Source organism: Ambystoma mexicanum, chromosome 3p (genome assembly GCF_040938575.1).
Source record: "Ambystoma mexicanum isolate Mex_15411 chromosome 3p, UKY_AmexF1_1, whole genome shotgun sequence".
In the NCBI taxonomy this organism is placed as follows: Eukaryota; Metazoa; Chordata; class Amphibia; order Caudata; family Ambystomatidae; genus Ambystoma; species Ambystoma mexicanum.
Window position 1 is genome coordinate 962,912,127 of NC_090925.1, and position 16,979 is coordinate 962,929,105.

Consider the following 16,979-nt stretch of genomic DNA (forward strand, 5'->3'; position numbering starts at 1 on the left):
GTCTGGAAGAGCCCTGAAGTGAATTCTGAGAGACCAACGATCTGAACGAGACCCCCAGTGAAAGTTGAGAAACAGAAGGGGACCCATCTGAAAGTCGAAAGTATTGGAGATTGGTTGAAGCCCACCAGCCAAAAAAGAGTGCTGCAGGAAATGAAATGCATGTTGAAGTCAGAGGCTGAAGGGATGTGGAAACAGAGAACCTTAAATTGTGGGAGAGGTCTTGAGAGGCCTGGTGAAAGCAGGAAGAACGGCAAAGGGTCCAGACTGTGAGTGAACTCTGGCAGAGCCTTCCCAAGCACACTTTCATTGCTTATTGTATTGTGTTTATAGTGAGGGAAAATTGGAGGCTAGCATGTGTGATTTCTTTTGTTGGCCACCCCTTGGAATGTTTGTGTTATAACTTAAGGTAGCTAGGATTGCTAAATTGGAATTTGAAATTTTGTGTTTGCCATCTTTTAGGATATTATTTTGTAGAATATAGTATCCCGGGGAGGGACAAGGACTTTTAAGAAGAGGTTGGGAACTTTATCATTTGGAAATTACCTTATGAAGGTGTTGGACATCTGGAGAGGGGACCCACTTCGTGTCGACCCATCCTTGACACTGTTTGCTTTAGAAAGATCCTTACATTTTTATAGACTGTTCCCTAGTTATTGTATGCATTTGGTCTGACCTCTTACTATAATCATTCTTAAAATCCATGCTTGGAATCACTCATTTTGTCTAACATGTCATTATTTGGCCTTTCCACAACTTAGGGCAGATATTCCCCCTAATACTTGATCTGACAATATGACCGTCGTCCCTTTAGAGTGCCTATGTTGGCAAATATCTGTTGGACTATCAATCTAATGCACCCCCCCAAGTGTTTATATAATTGCCAAACATGTTCACGCAGTATGCATTGGATAAATGTATTTTATAAAATGCATTTTGACGGTACATGGAAAAAAAATATTTTTAGTAAGTATAGGAGCAGTAAAGCTTTTTTAATGTAGAAGCATGTTATAACTATACTCATGTGTGCTCTCCATTTAATAAAGAAAATCTGAATGATACATTGCTACATATTTCACAACATTCTGTTGTGGTGACAAATTAAAATGATGCCTGTTCATGTTCTGCCTTTTTAATAGGTTATCTGATTGTCAAATAAAGTCTACCATCCACTTGATCCAATGGAAACTAATTGAGATAACCCACGCTTGCTCTATGTAGCCTTTGCTGTTTCATGCTTTTCACCTGAAAGCAGGGCGCCCTAGTATAAAATGAAGTTGAATATTTCAAAATTGTTTTTACTGGATCCAGCTGCTCAAAGATGGTTGTCGGCATACCGCCTGAATTCCTATCAAGCAAGGTCCAGGGGATATTTTATCAGGTGAATTCCATTATTAAAGCCCATGTTACAGCTGTATCCAGTAACAGTAATTTGAGCTATGCCACCATTGACAGGTTTGCTTTCTCATGCTTTTCACCTCTAGGCCAGGTGTCCTGCTATATATTCTAGTTTACTTTTCCCAAATGGTTTCTACTGGATCCATTTGTTCACACAGGTGCCTGTGCAACTCATCATTTCCTTTCAAGAAAGGTCCTGTAGAGATTTTATCGGGTGAATTCTATAAATGAAACTGGATCCTGTTGAAGCCAATATAAATATCCCATGATTGATGTAATTATCCTTTGCTGAATCATGGTTTTCACTTTAAGCCATGGTACCCTTGTATACATTCCTGTAGACTGTGCAAATGGTTTTTTTCTGAATCCAGTTGCTCAGAGGAGTGTCTGTACATATATTGAATTCCTATCAAGAAAGTTTACCGTTGTTTTTTGCAGAGGAATTAGTTATTGAAACCCAACTGTATAAGCTCATTTTAGATATACCACGCTTGTGGTAATAAGTCTTGTCTCTCATGCTTTTCATCTTAAGGCAGGGTGCACTTACTTTAGTCCCAAATGATTTCTACTGGATCCAGTTGCTCACAGTTGGGGGTTTGTGCCTCACCTAAATCCATATCAAAGGATCAGGGTGATTTTATGTTATCAGGTTAGAATATTAATACCCATGCGACAATTGGATTTGGTAGAAGTCAGTTTATCTGTCCCACCATTGCTCTAATAATTAATATTTGATGCCTCATGCTTTTCACTTGAAGGCAGGGTGTCCAATTGACTAGTCCCAAATGGTTTATACTGGATCCAGTTGTTCACATATGGGTGCCTATACATATCCTGAATTTCTCTTTAGAAAGGACCAGGGGTCAGGTTATTGCTTAAGGTGAATTCCATTATTAAAACCTATGTTTGTTACAACTGGATCCAGTAGAAACCAATCCTTAGATGTCAGATGGAAGTTACACTAGCATGAGTTACTCACAGCTAAAATGGAAATACTTGTGATGTTCCACCCCTGCCATGTCCAGCTTCTGCACTCTGTTTTTCTAATGTGCAGGCAGGGTGTTCTATCGGAAATTCTACCTTTCCATTTCCAAATAACTTCTAGTGGATTCCATTTCCTCACATATCTGATTTTTTTGTTTCCTGAAAAACCATGAAGGATGTTTGTGGTGATGTTTGTTGTATTCCATCTCCTGAGCCTTCCACCCGCATAGAACGTGGGAGGCTCGGGAGATCGATTGTGGCGGTTGATAGCGGTGGAGGGAACCAGCTGCGCTAGCTCCGCGTCCGCAGGCCCAAATAATAGGAAATTACTTCATACCGGCTCAGTCCTAGTCATTTCATTGGTGACGAGGATTTGGGCCGCTGAGGTCGACCGGTCCTGCAGAACCCCCTGGTGGCATCTGACTCTGGGTTAAGTCCTGGTAGCCTCTCGCACTGCGACAAGGAATCCCAGCGAGGTGCCGCGCAGCGTGCTGCCTTCTTGAAGATGATTATTTCCTTCTGCGGCCCAGGCGAGACGCAGTACAGGTTTGGGTCCGACATCTGAACCGCTTGTGGGTTAGAGGAAAGCACCCACAAGCGTCACCGAAACGTGGCAGCCATTTTGGTTGCCACAGCAACATATAGTGGTTTCCTTGAGGTAATCCTTGTTCATCAACGCACAGCCTCTTCTTCACAGTACTGAATCACTGCTTCGATATTAACAGGTTAGTGTAACAAAATGATTTTCATACCAAGACCAATTTAGTGTAAGGAGGTAGTGCAGTAAAGCAACACTTTAGGTGACCATACCGTAGCAAGCATAGCACCAGCCCCGCCTTTCCCAGCTGAGCCAGGCACACCTCCCATTAGGTGGGACAGGTGGAAACAACTGTTTGATACCTACTTATTAACAATCGGAGGAGATAAATGTGCCCCGGCTATAAAACAAGCCATTCTTTTGCATAATTTGGGCGCAGAATGTTGCAGTGTGTATGATGGACTTCTGAAGTCAGAGGCAGGTCAAGGGGACATTGATGATTACACTATGGCAGTACAAAAGTTACAAAACCTTTTTGAACCAAAGAAGAACATCACGTTTGCTCGTCACAAATTCTTCTAGAGCTCACAAGAACTGTAAGAGCCTGTGGAGTGCTTTGTGGTAGCATTGAAGGCTCGAAGCCACACTTGTGAGTTTGGGGGGCTGACCAACTGGTACGTTGGACTAACAATAGCAGGGTACAGGAAAAAACTTCTCTCCAAGGATTTGCCGCTTGGAAGTTGCAACGAGTATGGAGCAAATGGCTTCTTATATGAAAAGCATGAGGGCTGAAAAACTAAGTACAAGAAGTGTTGGCTATTAGATTAGACAGCCAAAGAAAGTGAACGACAGCAAAGAAATTAAATGTTTCAAATGCGGCAGCAAAATACATCTCACAGCTAGTTTGTCCTGCAAGGGAATGAGAACTGTCTTAAATGCAAGAAGAAAGGGCACTTTGCCCGGGTTTTCCCGAGAGTCTGCTATAGATGCGGTAGAGCCTTGAGGGCGCTGCCCAGAACAAGAAGAGTCACCAATGGGAAGTGTCCATATGATAGCACAAAGTAAACCTGTCCTAGAGATTAGCGCAGTGGCCGGAACGAAAAAAGGCCCAACTGATGACTTCATAATGAATGGGAAGGTCATTACAATGAAGATGGATAGTGGCTCACCATGGACCATCATCTCAAAGAAAACATACAAAAATTGTGTGGAAGGAAAATTCGAAGACCTACGAAAACATTATTTAGAGCCATATGCTGACGTGAAAATTGACTTGTTAGGAAAATATTCAGCAGAGATTGAATACAAATGGTCATGCTGTGCTGCGGAAGTGTACCTCACCAAAGGATCATTGCTACTGGTTTGGGACGAGCAATACGAGCTTGCTGTTTGTATTCAAGCAAACGCGTCTGAACCAGTCACCGTGGCTGAGGTGGAAGACAGATGGGAGAGAGGGATCCCAAAAGTGTTCTCAGATGACCTGGGGAAGCTCAAGGACTTTGAGCACTGCATCAAGTTCAAGAAAAGATCGATTCCTGTGGTCCATAAAGTGAGGTTAGTTCCTCAGCAACTCAAGGAAAAGTTAAAGGAAGAGCTGGATTTGTTGCTTCAGAGGGGCATTATTGAGAACATTGAGAGCTCAAAAAGGCTGTCCCCAGTAATGAGTTGTTTCTAAACCAAGTGGCAGCATCTGAGTTTACGTAGATCAGAGAGATCTCAATAACAGCATTTGGGTAGCCCGTCACCTGCTACCAGTCATTTCGGAGGTTCTGTCGATTCTGAGTGGCTCCAAGTTATTCTCATGGATAGACTTATCTGCGGCCTACCATCAAGTTCCACTAGCCCTTGAATCCCAGCATCTGACAGCATTCATCACCACCAAAGGAACTTTCAGGTATTGTTGAATGCCTTTTGGATTTGCTCCAATGGCTACAGTTTTCACGAGAGTCATGGAAAAGATCTTCAAAGGAGTTTCCAACGTTATAGTATTTCAGGATGTTGTATTGGTCCATGCAACCTCTCCAAAGGAACATGATGAGGTGTTAAGAAAGGGTCTACACAGATTAAAATCAGCAGGTCTAACTGTCCAATGGAGAAAATGCTGAATGGCTGTGGAGTGTGTGGATTATTTAAGACATTGTGTGTTGGGTAAATGAATTCAGCCCAAGTTGAGACTTGTCGAAGCAATCCGCAAAACGATTGATCACACTGATAAAGATCAACTTTGAACATTACTGGGCTTAGCTGAATATTATCACCAGTTTGTCCAGGAGTTTGCTATGATCTCCACACTAATACGGGCATTACTTTAGAAAGGAGTTTACTTTGTTTGGTCAAAAGAATGCGAAGAAGCTGTCTGTAGGATAAAGGAGGAAATTGTTAAGGCGCCCTCTTTAGTAAAGTTTTGTGCCAAGGACAAATCCATTCTCACAGTAGATGCACACATTTTGCGTTTGGGGTGGGGCGGTGTCTCATGCAATGTGATGAAAACAAAGATGAGCGCATAGTGACTTTTGCATCAAGACCAATCAAAGGAGTTGAAAATAACTATTCAGTGATCAAGAGGGAGGCATTGGCAGTTTTTTGGGCTATTCTGCATTTTAAGTTTTTCTTGTGGGGCTGAGAATTTCTGAGATCAGATCATAAGCGTTTGCCGCAGATGCTTGCATGTGGTGGTTGGGTTGTGGGATCCCCGAGGATCAGCAGGTGGTGGTTAGGTTTGTAAGGGCGTTTGCTACCTTCCAGGAAAGCAGACTGTGGTGACTGATTGCCTGTAACGATTGCCTGCAAGTACGAGTGAAGGTGACTTGGAGAGTTGGAATGAGGAGGTTATATGATATGATACAATATGGCATTCATAGCGTGCCTATACACAAGTGTTTCAAGGTGCTACGAGGCAAGGGAGGGGGAACAGAGGGAAGATGGACAACGATCCTACTAGGCCAGGTAACATTCAGATTGCGCATGGGAAGTGGATGGACGAAAGTGCGGAGGGGTAGGAGGGAGGGGACAGTGCAGTGCATGGGATAATGAAATAGATAACAAGTAAAAGTACGGCCAGCATGTGGCAAGTGCAAGGGTAAGTGCAGACAACAGGTGTCAAGTGCTGGTACTGGGACTGCAGGGATACAGAAAACAGTCCCCAAGTGCGGGGGTTGCCAGGAAGGCAGTGCACAAGTGCGACTGGCGGGGGAGGGGGCCTGGGCCAGAGGTCAGTGGGTGGCCAGGTAACCAGTGCAGTTTCAGTATCAGCCAGGAAGTCAGCAGGGGAGAGGAGGAGAAAAATCTAAAGCAAAGAGTAAGGTTTTGAGGTGCTTCCGGAACCGGAAATGATTCTCCTCAAGTTTCAGGGAAGGCAGGGAGGCTGTTCCAGAGGGAAGCCCCAGCCGAAGACCGAGATCTGCCACCAACTCGTTGCTTGGAGAAGCGTCTAACCCGGGAGGCGGATGAGCGAAGAGCTCGAGAAGGAAGATATTTAGGAAGAGAGAGTTGAAGGTATTGAGGCACCAGGTCCCAGAAGGCCTTATGGGCAATGCAGAGGGTTTTGAACTTAATCCTCGCAGCCACTGGGAGCCAGTGCAGAAATTTCAGTCTTGGAAAGATACTATCCCTGGGCTTAAGGCCAAGGACAAGTCTCGCAGTCCTGTTCTGGATGAGTTGCAGAGGATGGAGAGTAGAAGCGGGCAGATTTAGAAAGAGGCTGTTGCAATAGTCCTGCCTAGAGAGAACCAGAGCTCTGGAGACGGTGAGCATCTGGGGGAAGGAGAGTCATTGCCAGTATTGATTTGAGAAGTGTGGAGCGTACTGAATGCGAGTTGTCTTAAGGAGCTGATGAAGTATGGAAATGTGTCATAGTGGACAGTCTCTTGTTTGCCAGGCAATGGGACCCTGGACAGGAGATTTCAGGTGTGGTGGCAAGTCGAGGATGTGAGTTGATAGTAGGCTAAGAAAGGGCTCGAATATAGTTCCCCCCCCCCTCCCCCCCGGAAGGACTCGGAACCAAATTGGTTGAGCTAGCGCATCAAGGACACTTGGCGCTAAGCGGCACAAAGAGAAGGTTGAGGCAATGTTTCTGGTGACCTGGGATGGATAGTATGCTGGAGAGGTTGCTCAGGGGGCGTGTACCTTGTTGTCTGAATGATAAAACAATAATCGTGCATGAGACATCGCTGATTCACACTTTTGTTCCTTACCAACCAAGGAAGAAGGTTGCTGTTGGCATCATGAGACCCCTTCAAGGTTTGGGTGACAGCTTGAGGTCTCTGTTTGTGATGGTAGACTACCATACCAAATGGGTGGAGTGGAGTCCCGTCAGGGAAGTTACATTGAGGGATCTTGTTGCGTTCTTGGAGGGTGTGTTCTATAGAGAGGGCGTGTTCTATCGCGAGGGCTTTCCCACATAATTTGTTAGACAATGGAGGGCAGTTTTGTTCCGACTTTATGATGTAATTCTAAGAGTTATGGCATTAAACACACCGTTCTTTACCTTCCCAGAGCCAATAGTTTGATGGGAAGAGTTAATAGGTTCATCAAGGACAGAATTCAATTGAACTTAAGATCGAAATTACTGTGCAAAGTGGTCCTCAATCACATACTGTGGGCTTGCCCTTCCACACCGCACTGTGACCAAGGTGTCACCCTTTGTTTCATTGAAGAATGGCCGGGTTGCCTCTGTTTTGCTAACTCTGACGCAGTGCGACAGGAGTTCCATAATGAACTTGATCAAGAAGAGTCAAAGCCATGCCAAGGAGGGTGTTTGATTATGAGAAGAGTGTGATGGATTAAGTCTGCAAGGTGGGAGATTGGGTATTGATTTGCAATCCCAGATCAATTTACAAGTGTTTGGAAAGCACATTTCTGGGCCAGAATTTCTGCTGTTAGGACTGGAGTTGTAATTATTAAGGGAGGTGAGGCGTGGTCGATGGCTAGGTTAATGCCTTGTGGTGAAGTGAATGACTATGGTAGAGAACCGTTAGAAGAGGAGGGTGAATGTTTGTCAGTAGGAACCTATGACTGCGATAAGGAGTATGGCCCAGTGTCGACAAAGGGTGAGAAGGGAGCCAGGATGGATGAGGCATTTTGTGCGTGATTGAAGGTCAGGAGAGCTTTAGGTGTGCACAGTTAAAGCTGCAAATGCATGTATATATGTTCATCCCCCTCATTTGTGTGACACTGTATCCTTTTACTATATTAGAATGTTCTCACTCTGTTCACTCTATAGCATTGCAGATTTAAGTTGTTTTTAGTTGAGTTCAGTATAACCACTTTCATTTCTTTGCTATGTTCTACACTCTGTTGTTCAAAGTGTTTAAGGGAGTAGATGTGTTGTATTCCATCCCCTGCGCCTTCCACCCAAATGCAATGTGGGAGGCTCGGGGGATCAATTGTGGCGGTTGATAGCCTGTGAAGTGAGCCGGCTGTACTAGCTCTGCGTCTGCAGGCCCAAATAAAAGAAACTAACTTCATACTGGCTCAGACCTCGTCATTTCATTTGTCCTTCACTACACTACACTACACTGCACCCATCACCTTTAGCGTGTCCGTTCCGCTGCAGACAGTGTCATGCAAGCTCCACTCTTCATCACTAATCACCGCCCCTCTTTCCCTCGATCTTCCTAACCATTATTTCCCTTACCGCCCCACTTTCCCTTGCCCTCTCTTACTCCCTCTCTAGTCACACACTTTGAAATGCCTTTGTCAAAGCCAAAGCCATTGTTTAGTTTGTGTCGCTGGTTTAGTTTATATGTAGCACTTTGTAAGGTGGCCTAGGTGGCCACTGTTTTATGCATTTCGAATGTTGACACGTAAGTGGATTGATGCACACTGCGAGAAGGTGATATGCCCAGGACCACACAGTTTTGGTAATTTGGGGAATATAGATTTTCCTGGACCCAAATTATACATCTGCGCCTACAACTATTTAATTCAAATGTCAATTGTCAAAAAACAAACTAAAAAAAACCCATATATAGGAATTGTCATTAAGCAAACTTACTGAGACTCCCACCCAAATGCTTATTGTGCATTGGGTAGAAATTATTTGCATAACTTTCATAGTTAAATCTGGGAGCCGGGTGCAACATATGTACTATTTTTGTTGTCTTTTGAAAACTCACCACCCACGGAATCTTCCCAACTCACTGCTCCTGTCAGTCATTTATTTGATTTTTCTGTAAATAAAGTATAAAAAGTTATAATAGAATCGTGTTGGGTAAAAGAAGCGTGGCTCACTTTTAGCAGACAAATGCTCACAACTGGCAATTTGGCTTGAGAAGTCAATGCAGTAAAATATTTGGAATAAAGCAAAAGGACTGCAGCTATGGAATTTCAAATACAAGGATGAAAACAGAGTTAAGATTTCAGAAGTTGACGAACTTGATGAAACAAAACATGCTGTGATGATGAGCTGCTCCATTTGAAAAATAGAGCACTCCTGGTGATAAATCTGAAAGGCATCCATTAAGAGCACTCGCTCTCACTCGGACAAAGTGACCCTGACCCTCACCATTCCCGACAGCTATTCCATCATTAGGTGCGACAGGGACACCAATCAAACTAAGGGGGGTGGATTAGCATTTATATTCAAGAGTTCTCTTAATCGAAGAGTTGTCAACAGCAAACAGTTGCCCTCTGCGGAATTACTCTCGATTAAACTCCCAATCTCACCTAATCACACCGCCTCAGTGCACCTCATCTACCGGCCACCCGGTCCCACTTCCACATTCGTAGAAGATATCTCATCCATCCTAGCATCTAGCACTAAGCCTAAATCCCAAATCATTATACTTGGAGACCTCAATTTAGGCTACCTGGATACGAACAACACCAAAGCCTGTGACCTAGCCAGTGTCCTATCCGACTTTGGCTTCACCCAGCATGTCAATGTACCTACCCATATCAAGGGACGCACATTGGACTGGGTTTCAGGCATGAATTGCGCATTAAACTTAATTTCAGTGTCACCATGTGCATGGTCTGACCATCATAAAATAACATTCTCCATCAACTCTTGCCCACCCATTGACAAACCATGTACTGCGCCACCCACCTTCACTCGTAACAAGAAGGACATCACAACTGAGAAACTCCTTCCACTCGTCCTCCCATTATTAAACTCGGTTTCCTCCACCTGCACTGACCCTACTGTCCTTGTGGACACCTACAATCGAGCTATGTTAAAAGCCTTGGATTCCATTGCCCCACTTAAACAGCGCAAAGAAAAACTGTGCAACCACCTTAACTCTTGGTTCACCCCACATCTACGAGAACTTTGTAAAGATAAACGCAAAGCTGAGTCTCTCTGGAGAAGCTCACCTACTCCAGTAAATAAAATTAACCTCTTATCCATCACCCTTTCGTACAAAGAAGCCACACTAGCGGCCAAAAAAGAAGTCTATAACCGCAGGATCATACAAGCTCAATCCAACACTAAGGAACTCTTTAAAATCCTCAAGGAATTAGAGTCCCCAGTTGCCCCCCTTGACACGTGTAACCCCGACACCGAATGGTGTGCCAACATACAAAAAGCACTACTAAACAAAATCACTACACTCCAAGCTAAAATCAACACCTAAAAAAAACATCTCCTTGATTCAGCAGGTAATACCCAATCCTACAACATCCCATCCCCTAATCACTCCTTCATACCTTTTAGTTTCTCACCTCTCACCATTAGGGAAGTGGAAAATATCATCATGAAGTTAAAACCATCCAATTGTCAAGGTGATGCCTGCCCAGCACCTGTCGTAAAGGAAGCAGTGCCTGACCTCGCTCCCTTCATCATCTCCTTCGTCAACTCCTCCTTTAAATCTGGCATAGTACCGAATAACCTCAAGGATGCTTGGGTAATCCCCTTAATCAAAAAACCTAACTTAGACCCTAGCAATCCCACCAACTACAAGCCTATCACCACAGTGCCTTACCTCCTTAAAATCCTGGACCGTGCTGCATATCTCCAAATTCAAGATTATCTCGATAACAACAACCTATTAAGACTTAGGCAATCTGGTTTCCGTCCGAGACACGGCACAGAGACCGCTCTAATGGATCTAAAAACGCAAATTGAGGATTTGAAAGACAAGGGCAAACAAGCGCTCCTACTTGATCTGTCCGCCGCTTTCGATCTGGTGGACCACCAAATTCTTTGCCAGCACCTCAAAACTGCCGCCCCCTTTTCCGATGCAGCTACCTCCTGGATCAGCTCTTTCCTTGCTAATAGATCCATGAGTCTTCTCACCTCTTGCCGCTGCTGACCCAGCTCACGTCCCCTGCGCAGTCCCACAAGGCTCGTGCTAATCACCTACGCTCTATAACGTATTTACTAAACCACTCTTTGATATTCTTGACCATCTGGGTGTTACCTACACAAATTATGTGGATGACACCCAGATACTCATCCCTATCACTGGTGATTATGTAACCGACGTCGAAGCTCTCAATGCAGTCTACACCGTCATCCAGGCGTGGATGGCCCACCACGGTCTCTGCCTAAACGATGAGAAAACTGAGTTACTCATCCTAGGCTCTCAGTCCAAACTCTCAAAACTTGACAGTAAATATGAGGCTTTCAACATTGATGGTAACATCATCAAGGTCACTAATGTCACTAAAACCCTCGGAATTTACCTAGACTCCACCCTCATCAGACAAACCAACTCAGTAGTCTCAACATCTCCGTATACGTGTAAACTAATCACTGCTTGCCGTCCCTTCTTAACAATGGACAACTGCCTGATCCTCGCCAGAACCCTCATCTTATCTAAAATCGACTACTGCAATGCCCTTTATTTCGGAACGAGCCAAAGAAACATTGACAAACTTCAGGTAAACCAGAATAACGCCATCAGGGCTGCTCTTAACATACCCAGGTGCGCCCACATCTCATCCACCAGACGCAACATACATTGGCTCCCCATTTCACAGCGTATCGTCCTTAAAACACTTGTTCTAAGCCACAAAGCACAGAACAATGCGGCACCTGCCTACCTGTCGGCGAGCTTCACTCAACACACAGCCTCCAGACCTTTAAGATCTGCACAAGCACACACACACATCATTCCCAGTTTCAAGCTTCAGACTGCCAGAGGTTCGAGCTTCCCAGTCCTGCCAGCGAAGCTCTGGAACTCCCTACCCAATGATCTCAGGAATGTCCCTTCCCTCCAATCCTTCAAAAACAGAACAAAACAATGGCTCTTTGAGCAAGACGATGCTCCGGCCACCCTTTTGTAACACCTACTGCATACTGCGCCCTCTCGATTACCTTTGTACATACTGAGCTGACTGACTCCACTTGTAAATGTATGTATATATCTTTGTTCTATGTATATATCATTTGTAATTTGTAATCTGTAACACTTTACTTTAACCACCTTTCTAAACATGCGCCCTGATGCCCGTGGGCAGGCTGCGCAATATAAATAAACAAATACAAATACAAAGGAAGTAAGACTAGTGTAATGACAGCTCATTTCCAATTCAATAACTGTACAGCCATGTTAGGACAATGGTAGTTGGGAATACAATGGGAGCTAATACAATATCACTCAGATGAACTCTAGAAGAGAGTAGATGCATTGATATTTGTTACATTTTCAAGAGAATTGCCTAACATTTTGGTGGTGGACTGCTCTTGTGGATGGGACCCAGCCTGTTATGCAAATCAATGTTTTCTCTTATGGTAAAACAGAGTGAGCTAACCAGTGTTTGTAAACCCTTTCGAGTGGGAAAGATTCTTCATCAGTTTTTACTTTAACATTTTCTTTAAGGCCTCCGGCAGATCGGGTCTCTGACATATAACACGGCCTGGGGGTGTTTGGATATTATGCATCACATTACTTCATTTTCAGGGTATTAAGTAGTCTGTTTTTTGCATTCTCTGCAACCAGCTTCTTCAGGATGCTCTTCGAAGTCTGGTAAATTGTTCTCCCATGCTGTCCGTATGGGGTTGGTAGATGGGATGTTCTGAGAGTATTTATGTTCATCATGTGTTTCATGTCCCCAATCGGTCTGGAAATGAAGCTGCTACCGTGGTCCATAAGAATTCCTGCAAAAAAGCCCACTGTGTTGAAAAACGGTACCAAGACTCTGAGGAGTGTTTGAGTATTGTTACTGCTTAACTGAAAAGCTTTCAGATATATGTGGTAGCATAATTCAGTATCACCAGAATATATTTATTTCCTTGAAGACTTGTGGGGTTCCTCAATAGTTATACCAATTCTGTTGAAGGGGGGTGGTTAAGGATTGCAGTGCAGCTCTGTGTACATCAGCTGGGAATGTCTTCTGGCAAATCGGGCAGGTTGAAAAGAATTATTTGTCCTCCGCATACACCCCTGACCAGTAGACTCTGCTTAATAATGTTGGTATGACGCTCATTCATCGCCTGTTTTTTTTTTTTTTTTTGCTTCATTTTTTTTGCGGCTGATTTTTATTGCTGCAAAAACTCATTGGAAAATACAGGGCGATGGGGTAAAGGGATATAAGGGGTAGGGGTGGGGACTAGGTTGTAAATAGCTGGAAAAGGGGTTTTGGGGGTAACCACCAACCCCAAAGAAATTGAGTTTTGGCAGCAAATAATTAAGTGGAAAAAAAGACAATGGGAAGACATAGAACCAATAATGTCTATTTAGTTTTCTCCAAGCCCAGGTGCCCTGCCATCAGGTTGGAGTGGGCTAGTTCCAACACAGCCTTTTGGAACTGCTTTTGTTGCAAGAGTTAAAATAGTTTCTTCCTTCTCCTTTCGTTTTCACATCCACTCAGTACAAGAATCCCCTCTTGTCCGCAAAGTGGACGAACTTCAGAATTTGTCTCTCAGCTTCATCTAAATCTATTGAGGCAGTCCTTGGTTTGGTTCTGCGTTGGGGGAGGAGGGGGGGGGGTTTGCCTCAGTCATCGTTTCAAACATTTGAAATTCAGATTAAACATTTTGTTAAAGGGATATTATAGTTAAGTTGCTCTAATAAAAAAAGTTTAAATTCAGTGAAAAGTTTTTCTTAAAGGGACTTCATAGTTGAAGGTCAAAATCTAAGAAACCAAATTAATTTGCTAGTTATGGTGAGCTATGTAACCATGACGCATGCCCCCGCCATACACTAGTCAGGTTAACACTCAGGACATCAAAGATGACATAATGATGACTTATAACATCACTAATCTATAATAATCCTGATGGAAAGTCATTACAAGGGGTTATGTTTATGGTATTGCTACCTACATATAAACAGCTGGTAGGCCTCCTATGAATTTGTCCATGTATTACAAAACATACTTGTTCAAGCAAACTATTGCGCTGATCGTCCCGTAGGAGGACAATCGGGCACTTCAGACCCCCTCCCCCCCTGCTTGTGTTTGGCACTGCATGCAACTCTAAAGCACAGGACAGTGGGCCATGCTGCTGCATGTATTCATGAAATGGGGACCTTGCTTTCACACTAGAAAGTAGTAGGGATGGCAATCTCTCTCTAAGAACCTCTCGGGGTTGAGTATTATGCATTTATCTAGCTTTTAGATCACTTGTGAAACATAGCACTTCTCCTTGTACATAGATGGAATCCAAGAAGTAGACATTTATTTTTTTGTACAGCTAGGCCATTTTGTCTCTTGCACACCACTCCTTCTCAATTTAGCGGAAGGCAATCTCTCCCTCCACACACCCTGCAGTCACATATAACACAACCACTATTGCACATCACCCATGCTATGAGAATGAAGCTACTTAACGATAAATTCGAACTGTAGCTTCCCACATAACTCTCTATCCCCTTAAACATACTCCTCCCGACCCCCCAGTTTAGTCCATGGTGTACCTCTGCTGTGGCCGATAGACACACCATTTAGACATGGGTGACTAGCAGGGTCTTGGCCACCCTTGCATAACTGTAATACACACAAATACACACACACACACATACACACCTCTCTAAATGTCGCCCACGTTTTTGGACTCCGGTCCCTCAAAGTGCTATAACAACTCACAAAATTAATGAATGACGGTTTACTCATTTTCTGTCGCTGTAGCAATCTACAAATCCATTAACATAGGCAATTGCTGCAACATGGACCATCAAATTAAAGTATTCTTAATCTGGTAGATCTGGCCAATAGAATTAGAAGTCTAAACCTATAAAACACTTGAGTAATGTTAAACTTGGAACCAGGGGCTAAGTATACACACATTGCTAGATGTGTGGATATAAAGTAGACTTGGAGCAAAAATGCTTAAAAATCTGATGCATAGACAGTTAACATCTAGTAAGGGGGAAACAAATGCTATGACCCGAGAATGCAACTAAAATTTGAGTCAGTCATCATATATATAAACTATAGAAAATTGTATTATCAGTCTGGGGCCTGCTTTTTTTGTTCCATGTTTATGCATCATTTGCCAGGGCCAATTACTAAGGAAACTAAATTAAGAACTTTCTGAAAGGGTCAGGCCTACATATATAGCCTCATCAAAGTATGCTTCTCATATTGTCAATGCAATACTTCCAGGGCAAGTCCTATTCATAACTTCTTGGTGTCACAAAAGAACTTCCCAAGAAATGTGATATCATCGATGATGCCATCTGCGAGTCATCTTTGTCCTGTCTGAGCAGTGAATGGCGGGGCAGAAGTTATGGTTGCATAATTTACCCTAGCTGGTAAATGTGTTTGTTAAAAGGAGGTGGTGGTTGTAGCAACAAATCGAAAAACCAAAGTTTTCTTCACTGAGTTTCTATGTTTTTTATTGGATCAACGTAAGCATAATGTCTAATGGCTTTTCAATAAATATATGCATAATATACATCTATATTATAAATATATGTTCAGTTTGCTAGGCACGCCTTGGCTCTTTAACATCTACCTTATTCAGCTGGCACTCCTTATGTCCTCCTTCTCCCCCAACTTCCAGTGTTATGCTGATGACGCACACCTCTTCTTCAAACTCCCTGCTGACCCTCTTGCACTGTCCATCATCCCTGACTGCCTGCCTGCCATCCAGGCTTGGTGCACTTCCAATGATCTCTGCCTCAATTGCAGCAAAAGGGAGATCATTCCCGTTAGGATCCCTGCTCCAAACCTCTTCCCTTCACTCTAGCCTTCTTCCATGGGCTCTTCCCCTGCTCCCTCTTCTGAAGCCAGAATCCTTGGAGTCATCTTCGACTCGTCTCTCTCCTACCTCACACTCAGGACATTGCCAAGAAGTTCAACTTTCAGTCCTTCTGTCTCAAAGGAGTTCCACCTTTTCTCACCTTCCCCCAGAAGATCAATGTTACCCGAGCCCTGGTTCTCTCTAGGCTTGACTATTGCAATAGTCTCCTCTTAAATCTACCTTCTTCCACTCTGCGACCTCTCCAGCTAATCCAGAATAGGACAGCGTAGGGAAACGTATTCGGAATGTTAACTAGGACTCCTCATTTCAACGTCCACATTTTAGCATAGGTCCGAATTTGAACTAGGGCAAAGTGTGTGAGACTCAGGCTGAATCTAATAGATGTCAATATCGGAAATGCACAGAACACGTGCTAGAAAAATAAAGGTTTTGAATTGGACATGCATAACAGGGTGTTATCACTTTGCACCACGATACCACAGCTGTGGGCTGAGTTGCACTAAAATAAAAACATGAAACTAACATATACTAATTTACCTTATGCATCTAACATATCCCCATATTAACAGTCTGTGCAATGCCGCTTATATAAACTTGGTGCAGATTCCGGTCTAGGAAACATTTGGGCTGTGCATGGTTAGCTTGGAAATGCAATACATTAAACGTGCAGCATCAAGGCTCCACTGTGTTTGAATGTAGACGTGACAGATCAGAAGTGTGGAATGTGAGATCTGTTCTGCTAAAGACATTATATTGTTTAAAAAACTTTCAGAGCAGGAAAACAGCACAGAGATATAGCTATTGCTTCCGTTGCTACCATGCTAAGCGATCCGGATGAACACAGTAAGAACATTTTTGAGTTGGCTGAATTTTAAGGGAGGTGATTTTGAATGACACATGTGACAGAAAAAGATTGGCACTTTTGACATTTCATGTTGGTGCAACTTATGTCATGGGCCGTCTTGGGTTTAA

General features: G+C 43.5%; 1 protein-coding gene across 4 annotated transcripts in view; it reads left to right on the forward strand.

The window, feature by feature from the left end:
* Positions 1 to 16,979, forward strand: part of ITCH (itchy E3 ubiquitin protein ligase) — a 2,968,415-nt gene that overhangs the window by 833,247 nt on the left and 2,118,189 nt on the right. The window lies entirely within an intron of this gene.